Genomic DNA, 17263 nt, shown 5'->3' with positions numbered 1-17263 from the left:
CTTGGGTGCTGGAAATCCCAGGTGATCGCAATGTGCCTATAACTTAAACTCATAAAGCACTGCCTGAAGATCAGAAGAGTTAAGTCACTTATAGCCACAAATAAGTAAGTAGTAAGCATCAGAGGCAGATTTTTGTACCCTATTCTTCCTAACTCTAATTACAACAAAAATAGCTAGTATTTGTGTAGCATTTACTATGTGCCAGGCACTGTGCTAAGTGCTTCACAATTATCTCATTTGATTCTCACAATAACCTTATGAGAGAAATGCTATTATTAGCCCCATTTTACATGTAAGAAAACTGAGGGAAACAGAGGTTAAGTGACATGTCCAGGGTCACAGTGATTGAGACCAGATTTATATTCAGATCTTTCTGACTCAAGGCCCTGTGCTCCATCCCCTGAGTCACCTAGCTGTACCATACTGCCTCTTGGTAAATGGCAATGAAATGAAATTAATAGTAATTTGTAGTCAGTGACCTATGTTAGAAGGAAGTCTGTAAAAATCATGAAAACACTAATTAGAGATATGTTGGCATGGTGCAAAGAATTATCTACTTAGCAGACTATTCAAACCTCAGGTCAGATATTAACTAGGTGAATAATCCTAGATAAGACACATGATTTCCTTTCAGCTCAGTTTCTTCATTTGTAAAAACAAAATTAATACTTTCAATACTTGTCTAGGCCAAATGGAAATTGAAGAATTAGTACAAAGCTTTCATCTTATAGGGAAGGAAAGTAAAGCCATGAGAAATAAAGCCATTTGCCTGAGATCACACAATTTTAAGTTTGAAAGCCAAGATTCAAATCCAGCAAATCCAAATTCAATAACCACCATTTTTAGGAAAATGACTTATAAACATTAAAATGCTATGAAAATATATGGGTACATTAGGGTAGTAAGATTGGAGATGGAAGAAAAATTCTCTTTCCCTTTGAGGTTGTCAAAATAAAAAAATAAGCTGCTGTGGTTATTCTTTTGCCCTGCCTACCGGTGGCAAAGCTTGTGCCATTCTCTGCTTGGCACAGACTTGAGTTATACTTGAGCTGCCACTTAACCTAAATAATTTTCATTTCCTAATCTATAAAACAGGGATAATACTACCTGTGTTATTTATTTCACAGAGCTGTAATGAGGGAAAACTTTGTAAACTTTGAAGTATTATAGAAATATGACATCATTTCTGATAGGGAAACTATGGAAACTGGAAGTCAATGGAGATAAAAGAGCAAGTATTATCTGTAGTCACCCCTGCCTTGGGTCTCTTCCTACTCTAGTCCATGATCCACACAGATGCCAAAGTGATTTTCCTGAAGTATAGGCTCGATCATAAAGTCCTCCCGATTCAGTAAGCTCCTCTTACTTCCAGGAACAAATATAAAACCCTCTATTTACTATTCTACAGCATGGTCTACTCCTATCTTTCTTACACATGATTTCCTTCTAATAATTTTCTAATTCAGCCATTATCCAACTTGCTGTTCCTTCAAAGACATTCTATCTCCATGTTTTTGCAAAGGTTGTTTTCACACTCATCTTTACTTCTTAGAATCCCTGGTCTTCCTAAAGACTCAGCTCAAATGCCACCTTCTGCAACAGGGCTTGCCCTCTGAGGTGACTTTTCACCTACTCTCTCTGTGTCTTGGATTTACCTATTTATGCATTGTTGCGTCCCCCATTAAAAGTGAGGATAGTGACTATCTTTGTCTTGGTTCATTTTGTATCCCCAGCACTTAACATACTGCCATGCACATAATAAATGCTTGCAGATTGATTCTTTAGGTGGCATTTTGGTTACTGCTGCTGACAAAAGACAAGATCTTCAGCAAGACAAGTCAGATTTGGGAAGCGGCTATATGTTGAAGAAGACAGTCTCTGAGAATGGAATATAGATTTCTTGACTATGGCTTAAAATATAAGAAGAAGAAGCTCTTTACAAGAAATGTAACACACTCAACAAAGACTTGTTAGGATGCAGTTTCCTGCTACATTTCAAATCTATTTTTTAGAAAAAGACTTTAAACCAAAAATGAAGGGGAGAGTGAAAATTGGCTATGTATGTATATACATATACACATATGTGTATGTTGACCATGTTAGTTATGCCTAGAAATTCATCGGAGAGAAAATCCAAAAAGAGAGCTAGCAAATAAAATTCATAGCCTAAGATATCTATATACAAATGCATAAAGTATATATCATTATCAAAGTGAACAAAACTTCTAAGGCAATTTGATGCAAATTTAACATGATAAATATCACTGAAACTTGGGAACATAGTGATCCATGTCTTGAAAACTGTTCTGTAAGAATATATCTGTCTTAAGTTTAAGGGGTTAAACCCAAGGACTTAAAGTCATCAGTCTTTCTTATTATTCCCCAACATTTAGAAATAAGTATTCCCTAAATGTAATTATGTAATAAAGGTTACTTATGCATAACTAAAAAGTGAAAGTAAGCCCCCATTGCCTTGGTGGCACAGTGTACAGAGTGCCAAGCCCAAGTCAGGAAGACTTGAATTCAACTCTGGCCTCAAATACTTATTAGTTGAGTGACCCTGGACAAGTCACTTAACCCTGTTTGGCTCAGTTTCCTCATCCATAAAATCAGCTAGAGAAGGAAATGACATACCATCCCAGTATCTTTGCCAAGAAAATCCCAAAGTGGTCACAAAGAGTTGGACACAACTGAAAAATGACTAAACAGAAACAAATAATATTATAGGTTATGAGATCTTAGATGTATCAAAAAGCACAGGAAGCAAGAAAATTGTTGTGGTCCTACCTGTCCAAGTAAAGGATGTGATCATCAAAGTCAATGGGGTTTCTGTTGCTTGAAGAATCATCAGTATGCCAATTCAAGTGCCCATATCTGTGCTAGGATTAATATTCTTGCTAATATAGAAGAAAAGACTCTAATTCTGATGTTCTATTGTTATCAGTAGAAGTATCACATCATTACCAGCCATGAAGATTTGGGAACAATAATTGGGTGGAGTTTGATGTTTTGATTTACATGTGATTGACCAACTAGATAACTTCTTTTCTGAATTCATGATTGGTCCTTCAGGTATATTCAAGAACCTCAGTAGACTCATTTAAAGGTAGCTGTTACTGGATGAGAAGTCTATAATGGATAGTTTCTCATGGTTGACAGAAGGATGATATATAGTAATTTGTCCCGGGATACTTGTATCTCGGGGGGCAGACCCAGGCTTACAAATTGAGGTACCAACTCTGGAAATTATCTTGAAAGAAGGCACTGTTATCTTAGAGTATAAAGATGAAGAATGGGGAGTTATAAAAACCACTATGTTTCTTGAAAAAAGTTGTAATACAAAAAGATGTTGAATACATTAATGTTTCACTCAGGCTTTTTTTTTTTTTTTTTTTTTTTTAGGATCAGAACAGCAGACAATCCCTTGGCTTTTTAATGATAATTTCACCTATCAGATGATTAAGAAAAAATTAAGGCAAATATTATTCTGTACTTTATTTTTTACCAACATGAAGGAACTGGTTCCTGAACCAGAAATTAGGTAAGTACAAAATGTATTTATAAAGTGCATTCTATGTGTCAAGCACCGTGCTAATTGCTGGGGAGACACTGCAAGACAAAAAAGAAGTCCTTGTTCTCAAAGACCTCATAGTTAAATCACAACATGTAAAAGATATATACAGGATAAATTAGAATAATTAACATAGGGAAGACATTAGCATTAAAGGGGATTAGAAAAGGCTTCTTATAGAAGGTGAGATTTTAGCTGGAGCTTGATGGAAGCCAGGAAAGGCAGCAGATGGAGATAAGAAAGAAAAGTATTCTGGGCATGAGGGAAAGTCAGTGAAAATTTATGGAGTCTGGAGATGAAGAAGTGTTTTCCGTAAGAAACAGTATGGAGGCCAGTATCATGAGATGGCAGAATGTATGGAGGAGACTAAAAAGTAAGAGCACTGGCAAGGTAGAAGGAGGGGCAGGTTATAAAGAGCTTTGAATGCTAAGCAGAGGATTTTACATTTGATGATGGAGGTAATAGGGAGCCGCTGCAGTTTATTGGATAAGGAGGCAACAAGGTCAGAACTATGCTTTAGGAGAACCAATTTGAAAGCTGAGCAGAAAATGAACTAGAGTAGGGAGAAATTTGAGGCAAGGACACTAAGCTCTTGCATCAATCTAGGCACGAGGTGATCAGGGTCTGTACCAGGGTGGCAGCAGTATCAGAAGAGATGGGGAAAATATGTAAGAGATATTATGAAGATAAAATAGACAGATACCAGCAACAGATTGATGAGAGAGAGAGAAAGTTAAGGATGACACTCACCTAGGTTGCAAGCCTAGGTGACTGGGAGGATATTGGTGCCCTCAGTAGTAATAGAGAAGTTTGGAAATGGAAAGAGTGGTGGATCTGACTTTATTTGTGCAAAAAGTGTTTTGTAGTTGTGTTCATATAGTCCCTGGGTTTGTTTTGGCAGGTAGACTCCCAAATATTCTATAGTGTCTACAGTAACTTTAAATGAGATTTCTCTTTCTATCTCTTGTTGCTGGACTTTGTTAGTAATATATAGAAATGCAGATGATGTATGCGAGTTTATTTTGTATCCTGCAGCTTTGCTATAAAGATACTTATTATTTCACGTAGTTTTTTACTTGATTCTCTGGGACTCCCTAAGTAACCATCATATCATCTGTGAAGATTGATAACTTGGTTTCCTCTTTGCCTATTCTAATTCCTTCTATTTCTTTTTCTTCTCTTATTGCTAAAGGTAACATTTCTAGTACCATAACAGTAGTAATAATAGACACCCTTGTATCACCCCCGATCTTATTGGAAATGCATCTAGCTTATTCCCAATACATAAAATGCTAAAATAGAAACTACTTATTATTTTAAGAAGGTTCCATTTATTCCTAGGCTCTCTAGTGTTTTTATAGGAATTGATATGGTATTTTGTCAAAAGTTTTTCTGCATCTATTGACATAATCATATGATTTCTGTTAGTTTTGTTGTTTATATGATCAGTTATGATGATAATTTTCCTAATGTTAAACCAGACCTGCATCCCTGGTATAAATTCTACCTGATCAAAGTGTATTATTCCCATGATAAGTTGCTGTAATCTTTCTGCTAATACCTTATTTAAAATTTTTGCATCTATATTCATTAGGGAAATTGACCTATAATTTTCTCTGTTTTGACTCTTCCCAGTTTAGGTATCAGCACCGTATTTGTATCATAAAAAGAATTTTGTAAGACTCCTTCTTCTCCAATTTTCCCAAATAGATTATAGAGTATTAGAATTAACTATTTTTTGAACGTTTGACAGAATTCGCTTGCAAATCCATCTAGCCCTGTATATTTTTTCCTATTGGAGTTCATTGATGACTTGTTCAATTCTTTTTCTGACATGGAGTTATTTAAGTATTTTACTTCCCCTTCTATTAATCTGGGCAATGTATATTTTTGTAAATATTTATCCATTTCACTAAGGTCATCAAATTTATGATCATGCAGTTAGACAAAATAATTTCTAATTATTGTTTTGATTTCCTTTTCATGGGAGGTAAATTCACCCTTTTCATTTTTGATACTGGTGATTTCATTTTCTTCTTTCCTTTTTATAACCAGATTAACCAAAAATTTATCAATTTTATTGTTTTTTTCATAAAACCAGTTCTTAGTTTTATTTATTAGTTCAATAGTTTTCTTAATTTCAATTTTACTAATCTCTTCTTTGGTTTTCAGTATTTCTAATTTGGAATTTAATTCAGGATTTTCAATTTGTTCTTTTTCTAGCTTTTTCAGTTACATGCCCAATTCATTGATCTCTTCTTTTTCTATTTTATTCATGTAAGCATTCAGAGACACAAAACTTCCCCTAAGAATTGCCTCTGTTGTGTCTCATAAGTTTTGGTAGGTTGTCTCATTACTGCCATTCTCTTGAATGAAGTTGTTGATTGTTTCTATGATTTGTTGTCTGACCCACTCATTCTTGAAGATGAGATTATTTAATTTCCAATTAATTTCTTGTCTCTCTTTCCATGTCCATTTATTACATATAATTTTATTGCATCATGATCTGAAAAGGATGCATTGACTATCTCTGCCTTTATGCACTGGACTGTGAGGTTTTTATGTCCTAACACATGGTCAATTTTTGTGTATGTGCCATGTGCCACTGAGAAAAAGGTATATTCCTTTCTATCCCCATTCAGTACTCTCTATTGTAAGATAGGTTTTCATGCCAAAATGAGTGTGCATTTTATTCCTCCCTTTAGTTGAATGTGATGAGAGTAAACTTCATGTTTTTCTCTCATCTCCCCTCTTTTCCCCCCCGCTAAAAAATCTTTTGTTTGCCTCTTTTATGAGAGATAATTTGCCCCATTCCATTTCTCCCTTTCTCCTCCCAATATATTTCTCTCTTTCCACTTAATTTCATTTTTTTAAGATATGATCCCATCCTCTTCAATTCACTCTGTGCTCTGTGTGTGTGTGTGTGTGTGTGTGTGTGTGTGTGTGTAATCCCACTAACTACCCAGATACTGAAAAGTTTCAAGAGTTACAAATATTGTCTTTTTATGTAGGAATGTAAACAGTTCAACTTTAGTAAGTCCCTTATGACTTCTCTTTGCTGTTTACCTTTTCATCCTTCTCTCCATTCATGTTTGAAAGTCAAATTTTCTTTTCAGCTCTGGTCTTTTCATCAAGAATGCTTGAAAGTCCTCAATTTCATTGAAAGACCATTTTTTCCCCTAAAGTATTATACTCAGTTTTGCTGGGTAGGTGACTCTTGGTTTTAGTCCTAGTTCCTTTGACTTCTGGAATATCCTATTCCATGCCCTTCGATCCCTTAATGTAGAGGCTGCTAGATCTTGTGTTATCCTGATTGTACTTCCACAATACTTGAATTGTTTCTTTCTAGCTGCTTGCAATATTTTCTCCTTGACCAGGAACTCTGGAATTTGGCCACAATGTTCCTAGGAGTTTCTCTTTTTGGATCTCTTTCAGGCGGTGTTCTGTGGATTCCTTGAATATTTATTTTGCCCTCTGGTTCTAGAATCTCAGGGCAGTTTTCCTTGATAATTTCATGAAAGATGATGTCTAGGCTCTTTTTTTGATCATGGCTTTCAGGTAGTCCCATAATTTTTAAATTGTCTCTCCTGGATCTATTTTCCAGGTCAGTTGTTTTTCCAATGAGATATGTCACATTATCTTCCATTTTTTCATTCTTTTGGTTTTGTTTTGTGATTTCTTGGTTTCTCATAAAGTCATTAGCCTCCATCTGTTCCATTCTAATTTTGAAAGAACTATTTTCTTCAGTGAGCTTTTGAACCTCCTTTTCCATTTGGCTAATTCTGCTTTGCCAAGCCTAGAGGCCTGTATTGGGCTACCCGAGTCTTTCCTACCTGTCCCAGGTCTTCGGCTGGCCACGCCGGATGCACATATGAGAGAAAGGACGTTCCAGAGTCGAACAGGGGTTGAGCTTTATTCCAGGGAATCGGTTACAAGTGCAGGGGAGTCTTCCTTAGGAGGAAGAGGGGGAGATTTCCTAAGGAGGCTAAGCTTAAGGGATTGGAAGTAGAAGTACAAGCGGGGAGAGAGGGGGAGGGGAGAGAGGAAAGAAAAGAAGCGGAGCCCTACTTTTCTCTTTGGCTCCACACGTGCTAAGAGAGCTTTTAGGCTTCCTCAATCCTACTTAACCTTTAGCCACACAGTTTGCATCTCAATACCGTGCTGTTAGGTAACTAGGTGTGCTCCAATCCGGGACGACCTCGAGGGCAGGGAGACTCCACCCATCACGTATCTCCCGGGGAGAGGCGGAAATACCCGAGCTAGCCGAGCTAGCTCAGTCTGACCTTCTCGAACCCCCGCTGTTCATGGAGGGCCTCGTAAGACTCTAAGATTTAGAAGTCCCACTTTTACCTGCCCAAGACTGTCCACACGGAATTGAGCTTCCAGTCCCAACACTGCTTTTGAAAGCATTCTTCTCCTCATTGTCTTTTTGAACCTCTTTTGCCAATTGAGTTAGCCTATTTTTCAAGGTGTTATTTTCTTCAACATTTTTTTAGGTCTCCTTTAGCAGGGTGCTGACCTGCTGTTCATGCTTTACCTGCATGTCTCTCATTTCTCTTCTCAGCTTTTCCTCCACCTCTCTAACTTGATTTTCAAAATCCTTTTTGAGCTCTTTCATGGCCTGAGGCCATTGGGTGGGCTAGGATACAGAAGCCTTGACTTCTGTGTCTTTCCCTGATGGTAAGCATTGTTCTTCCTCATCAGAAAGAAAGGGAGGAAATACCTGTTCACCAAGAAAGTAACCTTTTATAGTCTTATTTCTTTTCCCTTTTCTGGGCATTTTCCCTGCCAGTGACTTGACTTCTGAATATTCTCTTCACACCCACTTCACCTCCAGATCCTCCCAGCCAGCGCTTGGGGTCTAAGATTCAAATGCTGCTTCCCAGCCTCAGGGCTTTCGGCAGGGGTGGAGCTGCTATTCAGTGTGAGATCAAGTTCAGGTGCTCAGGTGGGGGCAGGGCAGCCACACGGGGCTCAGTTCCCTCAGGGGGTTTATGCAGAGACCTTCAACAATGGATCCAGTCTCCTGCCTGCTTGGGGAGCCCCAGTCTGCTGCTGCCTCCCAAGGGGGCCTGAGTTATGGGGGCACCCCACTCCCCTCTCAACCTGCCAAAGAGACCCTCTCACCGACCCCCATCACCTGTGGGTGGAGGGACCCGTGTGGCTGCTGGAGATTCCATCCCTGAAGCCTGCTCAGATCTGCTCCTCTCGGTGCCGCGTGGCCACAGCAAGGCTAGGCTCGGCTCCGCATCCGCAGTGCCATGGACCTTTTGTGAGAGGTTTGCAGGGCTCTCTTGAACAGAAATCTCCTCTGCTCCACCGTTCTGTGGCCTCTGCTGCTCCAGAAGTCGCCAGGAGTTCTTTTTTACAGATACTCTATGGGCTGTGGGTTCGGAGCTAGTGTATGTGAGTCTTCCTACTCCACCATCTTGGCTCTGCCCAATTTTTTCATTCTTTAGATTTTGTTTGACTGATTCTTGATGCCTCATAAAGTCATTAGTTTCTACTTGCCCAATTCTAATTCTTAACAAATTGTTTTCTTCTTTCTTCTTTTTTAAAGAATTATTTTCTCCAGTTAGATTTTGTATCTTCTTATCCATTTAGTCAATTTTACTTTTTAAGGGGCTGATTGTATTTTCAAAATCATTGGTCAGTTTTTCTTCCACCTCTTTAATTTGGCTTCTAAAATCCTTCTTGAGTTCTTCTAAGAATGCTCTTTGGATTTGAGACCAGTTCATATTCCATTCTGAGTTTTCAGATGTTGTAGCACCAATGCAATATTCACAGTACCCATGCTGAATGTCACAGCACAATTCAGAATCACAAAATACCACAGACTCTCCATGCGGAAGACAGAACCAAAACATTTATTCAGACACAAATCCATCACAACAACAAAAATCTAGAGGACAACACTATCGCCAAGCCCTCCCCCTGCTAGACTTTCCACAAACCAGGTCCATTACACTGATCACAAGCAGGGTCTCAAACAAAATCACAAACAATCAAAAAATCACTCACACTGCCCAGGAAGCTGCATCGCTCCTAGCTCTGACTGCTCCCAAGGCTAACTTCCTCTCAGCTCTGCTCTAGTTCCGCCTCTTCCTGCTCCACCCATTCAGCAAACTCCTCCCACCACAGGCTCCATGCGACTTAATGGGCCTATTAATGAATAAGAAAGATTTTCCAATTCAAAATACCGTTACAGATGTGGGCACAGTGTCAATGCTGTCCTCTTCTGAATTCACATTTTGTTCTTCCCTGTCCCTATAATAAGATTCTATGGTCTTTGGTTTTCTAATTTGCTTATTGATCATAGGCATTGCCTTTGTCCTGGCTTTTAAAGTGGATCTCTGCTTCTAGGGAACAGGGGGCTCTGTCCCACATTTCTTGTGCTGGGAGCTAGGGCCCTGCTTACTGGCTTTGCATTTTGTGGCCTCTGGTTCTTTCAACTAGAAACTACATAATGCTGCAACTTATTTGGTGCTGAGCTGACTGGTGTGTGCCGAAGTCGAGACCAAATGGAGTCTGAGTTTCCCCAGAGTACACTTAAGCTCACAGTGTGAGATGTGTGGGATGGATGGTCGGGGCACTGGAAGTCTCCTCCTCCCCTAGGGCTGCACTAACCCCATCGGCACTGGTATCTGTCCAATTCCCCTGGCTGTGCTAAGGCATGTCTGGGGTTGTGGTGTTGATGCTTACTTGTTTCACCTCCCATTGGGTTCAGGATCTCCTGCTAGTCTACTCATATTGGACTTGCTGGGATGCTTTCTCCCTTCTCCCTTTCTTTTCACTGGTCCCCTTCAGCCACAACAAGAGGGATCCCTCCTGGTGGTCGCCCTAGCCTCTCGCTCAAGCTAAAAGCCTTTTATCCCTTCTGCTGGTTCCACTATTCCAGGATTTTTTCTAGGACAACATTCTCTGGGTTTTTCAAGGTTAACCAGGGAGGGTGAGAGCACTGACAGTTTATTCTGCCATCTTGGCTCCTGGAAGTTCAAGTAGGTGACTCTCAAACATTTAGTCTGTGGGCTGATAGCCCCAAGAGTAATTGCTGCAGCTGCCATGGCCCCTGCACTTCTCTCTCACCCAGTTCTGCTAGACTCCCATCCTGTGCTGAGACGTTTCGGAATCCGAACTGCAACTGGTGATTCAGGCCCCTGGAAGCTGGTCTTCTCAGCTGTGGCCGTGTCTGGGCTGGTGCCTCCAGTGCACACTCTGTGCTTCCCCAGCCCAGTGTAATAGATCCTTCCTGGTGATCTTTTGGATTGTCCTGGTCTGGATATTTGCCACACTCTGTCTCCCAGTGGATTCTTACACTATAAAATTCATTCAGATTCACTTCTTAGAGGTATCTGAGGGAATTTGTGGATGAGCACAGGTGAGTCCCTGCTTTCACTCCACCATCTATATTTTGATGTGAATTTCTCCATGTATGGGTTGTAAATGACTGCTGAGATTTCTTCTACTTCTCAAATTCTGTTTCTGTAAGTCCAAAAAATGGAGCATTATTTGTGGAAAGGCATAGAGGCAAGAGATTGAATGTTGGAACATGCTGGAGTGTGTGAAGAGGGAAATTGGCAATAAGCTTGAGGACATTCTATGAAATTTTAGTTTCTAAATTCAATTGTTGAGTTGAATCATTTTTCAATTGCATCTGACTCTTTGTGCCCCAATTTGGGGTATTCTTGGCAAAGATACTGGAGTGACATGCCATTTCCTTCTACAGCTAATTTTATAGATGAGGAAACTGAGGCAAACAAGGTTAAGTGATTTCCCCGGGGTCACAAAGTGAGTAAGTGTCTGAGGTGAATTGGAACTAAGAAAGAGGAGTTTTCCTGACTCCAGGCCCAGGATTTATCCACTATGCCACCTGGCTGCCTCTAGTTTAATAACTTTGCCTTATTGATTCACATATCAAGGGAACTACTCTCAGTAAGGGTAGAAAGGTAATTCCAGTGAAAGAGGTACTTTCCAGAATTAAGCTTATATAAAAACCCAAATTTTAATATTTCAAATTATGGTTAGTGTAAATTACCCACTCTCAAGAAATATACGACTTAACCCCAAGTCCTATATTAGAGGACATGTTTCCGGTCAATCCTAACTTACCTGGTACAGTCCTGAGCCGATTACCACCTCCTCACTCCCAGCACCCAGAAGAGATAGACAAACTTCTGAAACAAGGTTGGGAATAAAACCTGGAAGTTTATGGAGAAGGATCTCCTCTCTTCCCCGAGGCATTTCTTTCTTCCAGCAAGAATGCAATTCCTAAACCCAAAATACGGAGTCAATTTTACATCATGATTTCCATAACCCTCTCCCTCCCTTCCACACACCTTTATAATTGGGAAGGGAGGAAAAAGACAATACCTCTGTACGTAAGGAAGTACTCCTATATCCTACGTATCAAAAATGGTTAGAAAGTTGGCACTCAAGGAAGACAGCTAGAGGTCCTAAAAACAGACCTCTGAGTGGCATGAACCAGTCCCAGCTCCTACCTTAAGGGCTAATGAAGCCCCCACTCTCATGAAACTAGATTGGAGGGTGTTTGGAGAACATTTAAAGCCCCTCTCCATTTCATTTTTAAATTGAATAAAACCAGAAAGTTTCACCTTTGAGATCTATGAGACTCCATCTGAACATTAGAAATCTCATTTTTAATAGACTTAAGACTGTCTTTAAAACGGGGAAGGAAGAGGCTCTAGGCTCATGCTTGGCATACAAAAATCTGTTTGGTAGCAAACTGTTTTTAAAGTACCTTTGGTTTTAATTACTTTAGCATTTTAATTTTAAGAAAGGACTAGAAACCTTATTAAGAAGCATTTTCCATTTGTGTTTAAATCCACACCATAATGTTACATTAAAATAATTTCTGGTGTGTTAATTATTAATTATGTTAGAAATATTGTAAATGTGAAAGGCCATTGTGACTCACAGTGCTTCATTATGGCTCATTCCATTTAAAAATTATATCAATCCTAGTTACAAATGACAGGATCATTTAATTTCTTTAAATGAGACATTTTTATTACACATAGAGCTTTTCATCCAAGTGAATTTATTGCATATGACAGGCTCTAAAAAGCCATTTTTTTATTTTTCGAAAAGCCTTTATCAGATATCTTGGCTATGTATGATTTGATCCATGTTTCAACACCAAATAAATCTGACTCTTTTGCTCTGGGTTCCCTCACACAGATACGAAGAACACTGACTTTTCATATAGCCCAATATGGTAACAACAGAAACAAGCAGGCTATAAATCTAGGGCATGTATCTGCGCATAGCAATTAGGAACCAAAACAAGCCAATTGAAATTTGCTTTCACGCACAGAAATGTCCCTTTCTATTTTTAATTTGCAGTATATAGAGGACACCAGCATTTTAGACCAAATGAAATCATTTCTAATGCTGAGAAGATAAACATGTCAAATATTTTATGGCAGCTGAAGACTGTATTAAGATGCCTAGAGAGAAATATAGGTTAAAGAGAGTCACTGGCATAATCCTGTTTGTGGTTTGACTTCTTGCAGTTGTGCATGTGAGCTGTCTAAATTCATTTTACAAGATTATACGAGAAATGGTCCTTTAGTGCAATGTGAGTAGGAAGCCATAACACTAGAGTTTGGAATCCCCTCAAAGGATAAAAATTTTAACACTGAGCATAGGAAATGAAACTTTATGCAAGTAAGATCATAGAATTCAGAGCTGGACAAGATGTTAGGGATTATCTAGTCCCACCCCTATCCTACCTCTCACTCCTGGTATTACAGAGAAGGAAACTGAGTTCCAGAGCACCTTGCCTAAAGGCACTCCATCAGTAAGCAGCAGAACTTGGATCCAAGCCCAGGTCCTCTGACTCTAAACTCAGTGCTCTTTCAACTACATCATTATAGGAACAAAAACTTCAGTCATTAAATGGCAGCATTAATACTGAAGTTCCTTCGATTCAATTCAGTTTAATTCAATGATCTTTTAAGAACCTACTATGTAGGAAGAGAAACAGCAAGGCATAATGCATAAAGGGTCAGTCAACCTTAGGTTCAGGAAGTACATAGTTCAATCTGTACCACTGACCCTTATTATTTGTGACTATGTGGAGCCACTAACCTCTCAGCGTGCCAGGCCCTTCTCAAAAACTGTAAATAACAAGGATCTGGACTGCATGGCAAAGGGAGTTCCTACAATGGAAATCACTGAGATTTCTGAGATCACAGGTTCTGAGACATAAAAACAAAGTAGTTAGTAGTAGTAGTAGTAGTAGTAGTGGTAACAGCAGTAGCAGTAGTAGTAGTAGTAGTAGTAGTATTTGTAGTGTTGGTATTGTCTCAATCATATCTCATTCTTCATGACCCTGTTTGGGGTTTTCTTGGCAAAGATACTAGAGTGGTTTGCCCTTTCCTTCTCAAGCTCATTTTACAGATGAGGAAACTTAGGCAAGCAAGGTTAAGTGACTTGCCTAGGATCACACAGTGTGTCTAAGGTCAGATTTGAACTCATATCTTCCTGACTCCATGTCCAGAACTCTAGCTGCTCCTGCACCACCCAGCTGCCCAAAAAGCAAGATTATAAACAATTATTTCCTGCCTTCAAGCAGCTTACATTCTAATTCCTTCTCCCTAATTTGTTTCTTTGTAATCTACTTGATTGAGGAATATTGCTTCCATGAGCACAAACATTGCCAGACTAGCTAGGAGTGAGCAGACAAGAGCCGTTTGTGTTAATAATGAATTGTGGAGATGATCAGAAAGAAAGACTACCACCAGAAGAAGAATTAAGGAGTGGAGAAAAAGAGAAAGTTTAAAAAAAAGTTGTAAAAATGTTCCCAAAAGCAGAAAGAAAATTCTAAGCAAATCTAATCAATGTCATTCCAAGCTTGACCTCTCTAGGTTTTGGCTTTTATTACATGGTACATTTACAACAATTTGGAATAGCTTGTTTATGAGATATTATCAACAGCTGTTGGTTCACTTGATAATTAATGATTCAAGGCATACTCAGGCAAAATCAGTATGTAATATCTCATGATAACCAGCTCATAATTAGGAGCTTTTTCCTTCTCATCAACCTTATGAATTAAAAGGAACTTCAGAATTGCCACTCATTAGTTACTGCACATATACTTTGAACTATACTAAGTATTTTTTCATCAAAGTAAAAATTATTCAATCATTCAGCTTAAGGCAAAAATCAGAAAAGAAACCAAAAGTTTGTAGTTAAACCTGTTTTGTTATTTGTTTTCATTTTCACATAAAATTTTCTTGTATTAAGCTTCACATTTTAGTTACAAGTTGAACCATACAGGAAGTACCATTTCCCAGTGTAAACCATAGAAAGAGTCCTGGATTTGGAGTGAGAGGTTTTAGTTTAGAATCCCAACTTGACTTTGGTCAAGACATTTAATCTCTTTGGGCCTCAGTTTCTTTATGAAAAGAGATGTATGCACTATATAAACTCTGAGTTACCTTTCAATGTTAAATCTATGATGCTATGACATGCGGAATCACTGCCAATCCAGTCATAAACTCTGCCATTTAAACAAATACCCAGATACTTACAGGGAATCAAAGCATGAAAAGAAGAGAATATTGCAGGAAAAAAGCAAAAACAATGAAAAGGATGATTTCCAAGAAGATGTCCAGGTTGACTTCCAAACAAGTTTAATTTGCAGATCAACTCATCTTTTCAGGTGCTGACTTTTGCAGTGGATATTCAAAATTTTTAGAACTATAACAATAGATGATTTTGCTGAAGCAAAAAAAAACCATTTGGGGGCAAGAGACATTGGCAAAGAAGGTAGTCTGACCATAGGTGGTGTCACATGTAGAGAACAAAATAAGACCTTCACCCCATGGTGGCACAGTCATTCTTTTGTCATGATTTTTCTCTACATCAAAGGTTCTTTACCTCTTTATATGTTATGTACCCCTTTTATACTTTGGTAAAGAACATGAACTTCTCAAAACAACATTTGAAGATGCATACAATAAGAAATATAGAATTCCAAATGAAATCAGTCATATTGAAATGATTATATATAATATATAATTATATCATACAATTATATATTTTATATATATAAATATTTTTTAAAGTAAGTTCACAAACCACAAGTTAAGAATCTCTGCTCTTCATAATTAGTCCACAAAATCATTTTTTCTGGCTATTACCAATGACTTTGAGAATGCACACAAAGTTGCTTCACTAAGGTTACCAAAATTATGATAATTTTTCTTTGTTGTGCATAAATATTCCTATGGGAGCAAGATTGAACTGGACATAATTAATCATGTTATCAGTAGTCATAAGCCAAATGAATTATTCATCAGTAGCAATGAAATCACAGGTTCTGAGACATAAAAACAAAGTAGTGGTAATAGTAGTAGTAGTAGTAGTAGTAGTAGTAGTAGTAGTAGTAGTAGTAGTAGTAGTAGTAGTAGTAGTAGTAGTAGTTGTTATGGTGGTGGTGGTGTCTAGTGCTACTAAATACATTTGTAGAATTACTGAATTTGGAAGCAGAAATTCAAGCACATGAGCTTTATTCTGAGAACTCTCTATTTGGATGACCTTAAACTGGCAACTGACATTCTTCATGAGGCTGATTTTTTTTTTCTATTATCTATTTTTTAAACTTTGGAGTAGCTGTACTAGAAATGTAGTAAGAGACAACCCATTTAAATTTATTTAAGGCTCATGATCTAGTTATATCTAGAATACTCAGGCCCTTTGCTTGTCTTCCATAATGTTTGGAACCAATCCATCATTAAGAGTTTCTGTTATCATCTCCTGAGAACCATAATAGTTGATTGAATTCCTAGTGTAGGACTTTGAATCAGAAGGATCTGAATTCAAATCTTGTCTCAGACACCTAACAGATGTGGTATTCTGAGTAAATTTCTCTTTCCTCAGGCTTAGTTTGAGTCTCAGACGAGATCTTGTAAGTTAGTGTTGTATAAACATTATGTATTATAATTATTTGATTAATTCATATGCTATGGCCTCACAACCCAAGTTAGGCAAGATACATGTAATTTTCCTTTTCTGTGGATGAGAAAACTGAGTCTTAGAGAAGTGTAAAGAGTAAATCTTTCATAAATTGGGTAAAACAGTCAATAATTAGTAGAAGCCAGATTTAATCAGTCCAGTCAGAGTTTTCCCTATTTTACTACATCCCTGAGGTATTCAGAGGAGAACATGTATGAACACTGCTATTATTCTGCTAAAACTGACCTCTGTGGTGTGTGACCAGGTTCACCAAGGTGACTCTTAAATTCATGAAGATGAGTTCAAACACTACCTCAGACATTTAATAGCTATGTAACCCTGGGCAAATCGCCTAACCTATCTCAGTTTTCTCATCTATAAAATGGGGATACTCAGAGCACCTACCTCTCAAGGTTGTTGTGGGGATCAAATGAGACAATATTGAAAGACCTTTGCAAACTTTAAAGTCTTATAAAATGTCAGTTCTGGTTATCATTATGTTTACATGGATACATTTTTGTAAGAACAAAGCCAAAATGAATCTGAGTGGCACCAATTATTTCCATTTTTTCCAAGTTTTAAGGCTTTCCTTTAATATTTCTCTTCCCTTAATAGCAAGAGGAAACACCATGATCTTCCAAAAGGACATGGTTCTATCTTCATTCTGTTATTGTCACATTTATGCTTTTTTCGGGAATTCCTCAAAAC

At 38.2% G+C, this 17263-nt stretch overlaps 1 long non-coding RNA gene across 1 annotated transcript in view; it reads right to left on the bottom strand.

Moving 5' to 3' along the window:
- Positions 1 to 8287: 8287 nt before the first annotated feature.
- LOC140520377 (uncharacterized) overlaps positions 8288 to 17263 on the bottom strand; it is a 13843-nt gene continuing 4867 nt past the window's right edge. Inside the window, exons 2-3 of the long non-coding RNA XR_011972482.1 lie at positions 11681 to 11839; positions 8288 to 11053 (exon numbers count right to left, since the gene is read on the bottom strand). This is a non-coding gene — a long non-coding RNA (uncharacterized lncRNA). The remainder of the gene's footprint in view (positions 11054 to 11680; positions 11840 to 17263) is intronic.

This window comes from Notamacropus eugenii, chromosome 1, assembly GCF_028372415.1.
Source record: "Notamacropus eugenii isolate mMacEug1 chromosome 1, mMacEug1.pri_v2, whole genome shotgun sequence".
Taxonomy (NCBI): Eukaryota; Metazoa; Chordata; class Mammalia; order Diprotodontia; family Macropodidae; genus Notamacropus; species Notamacropus eugenii.
This window is presented reverse-complemented; position numbering and strand designations above follow the sequence as displayed.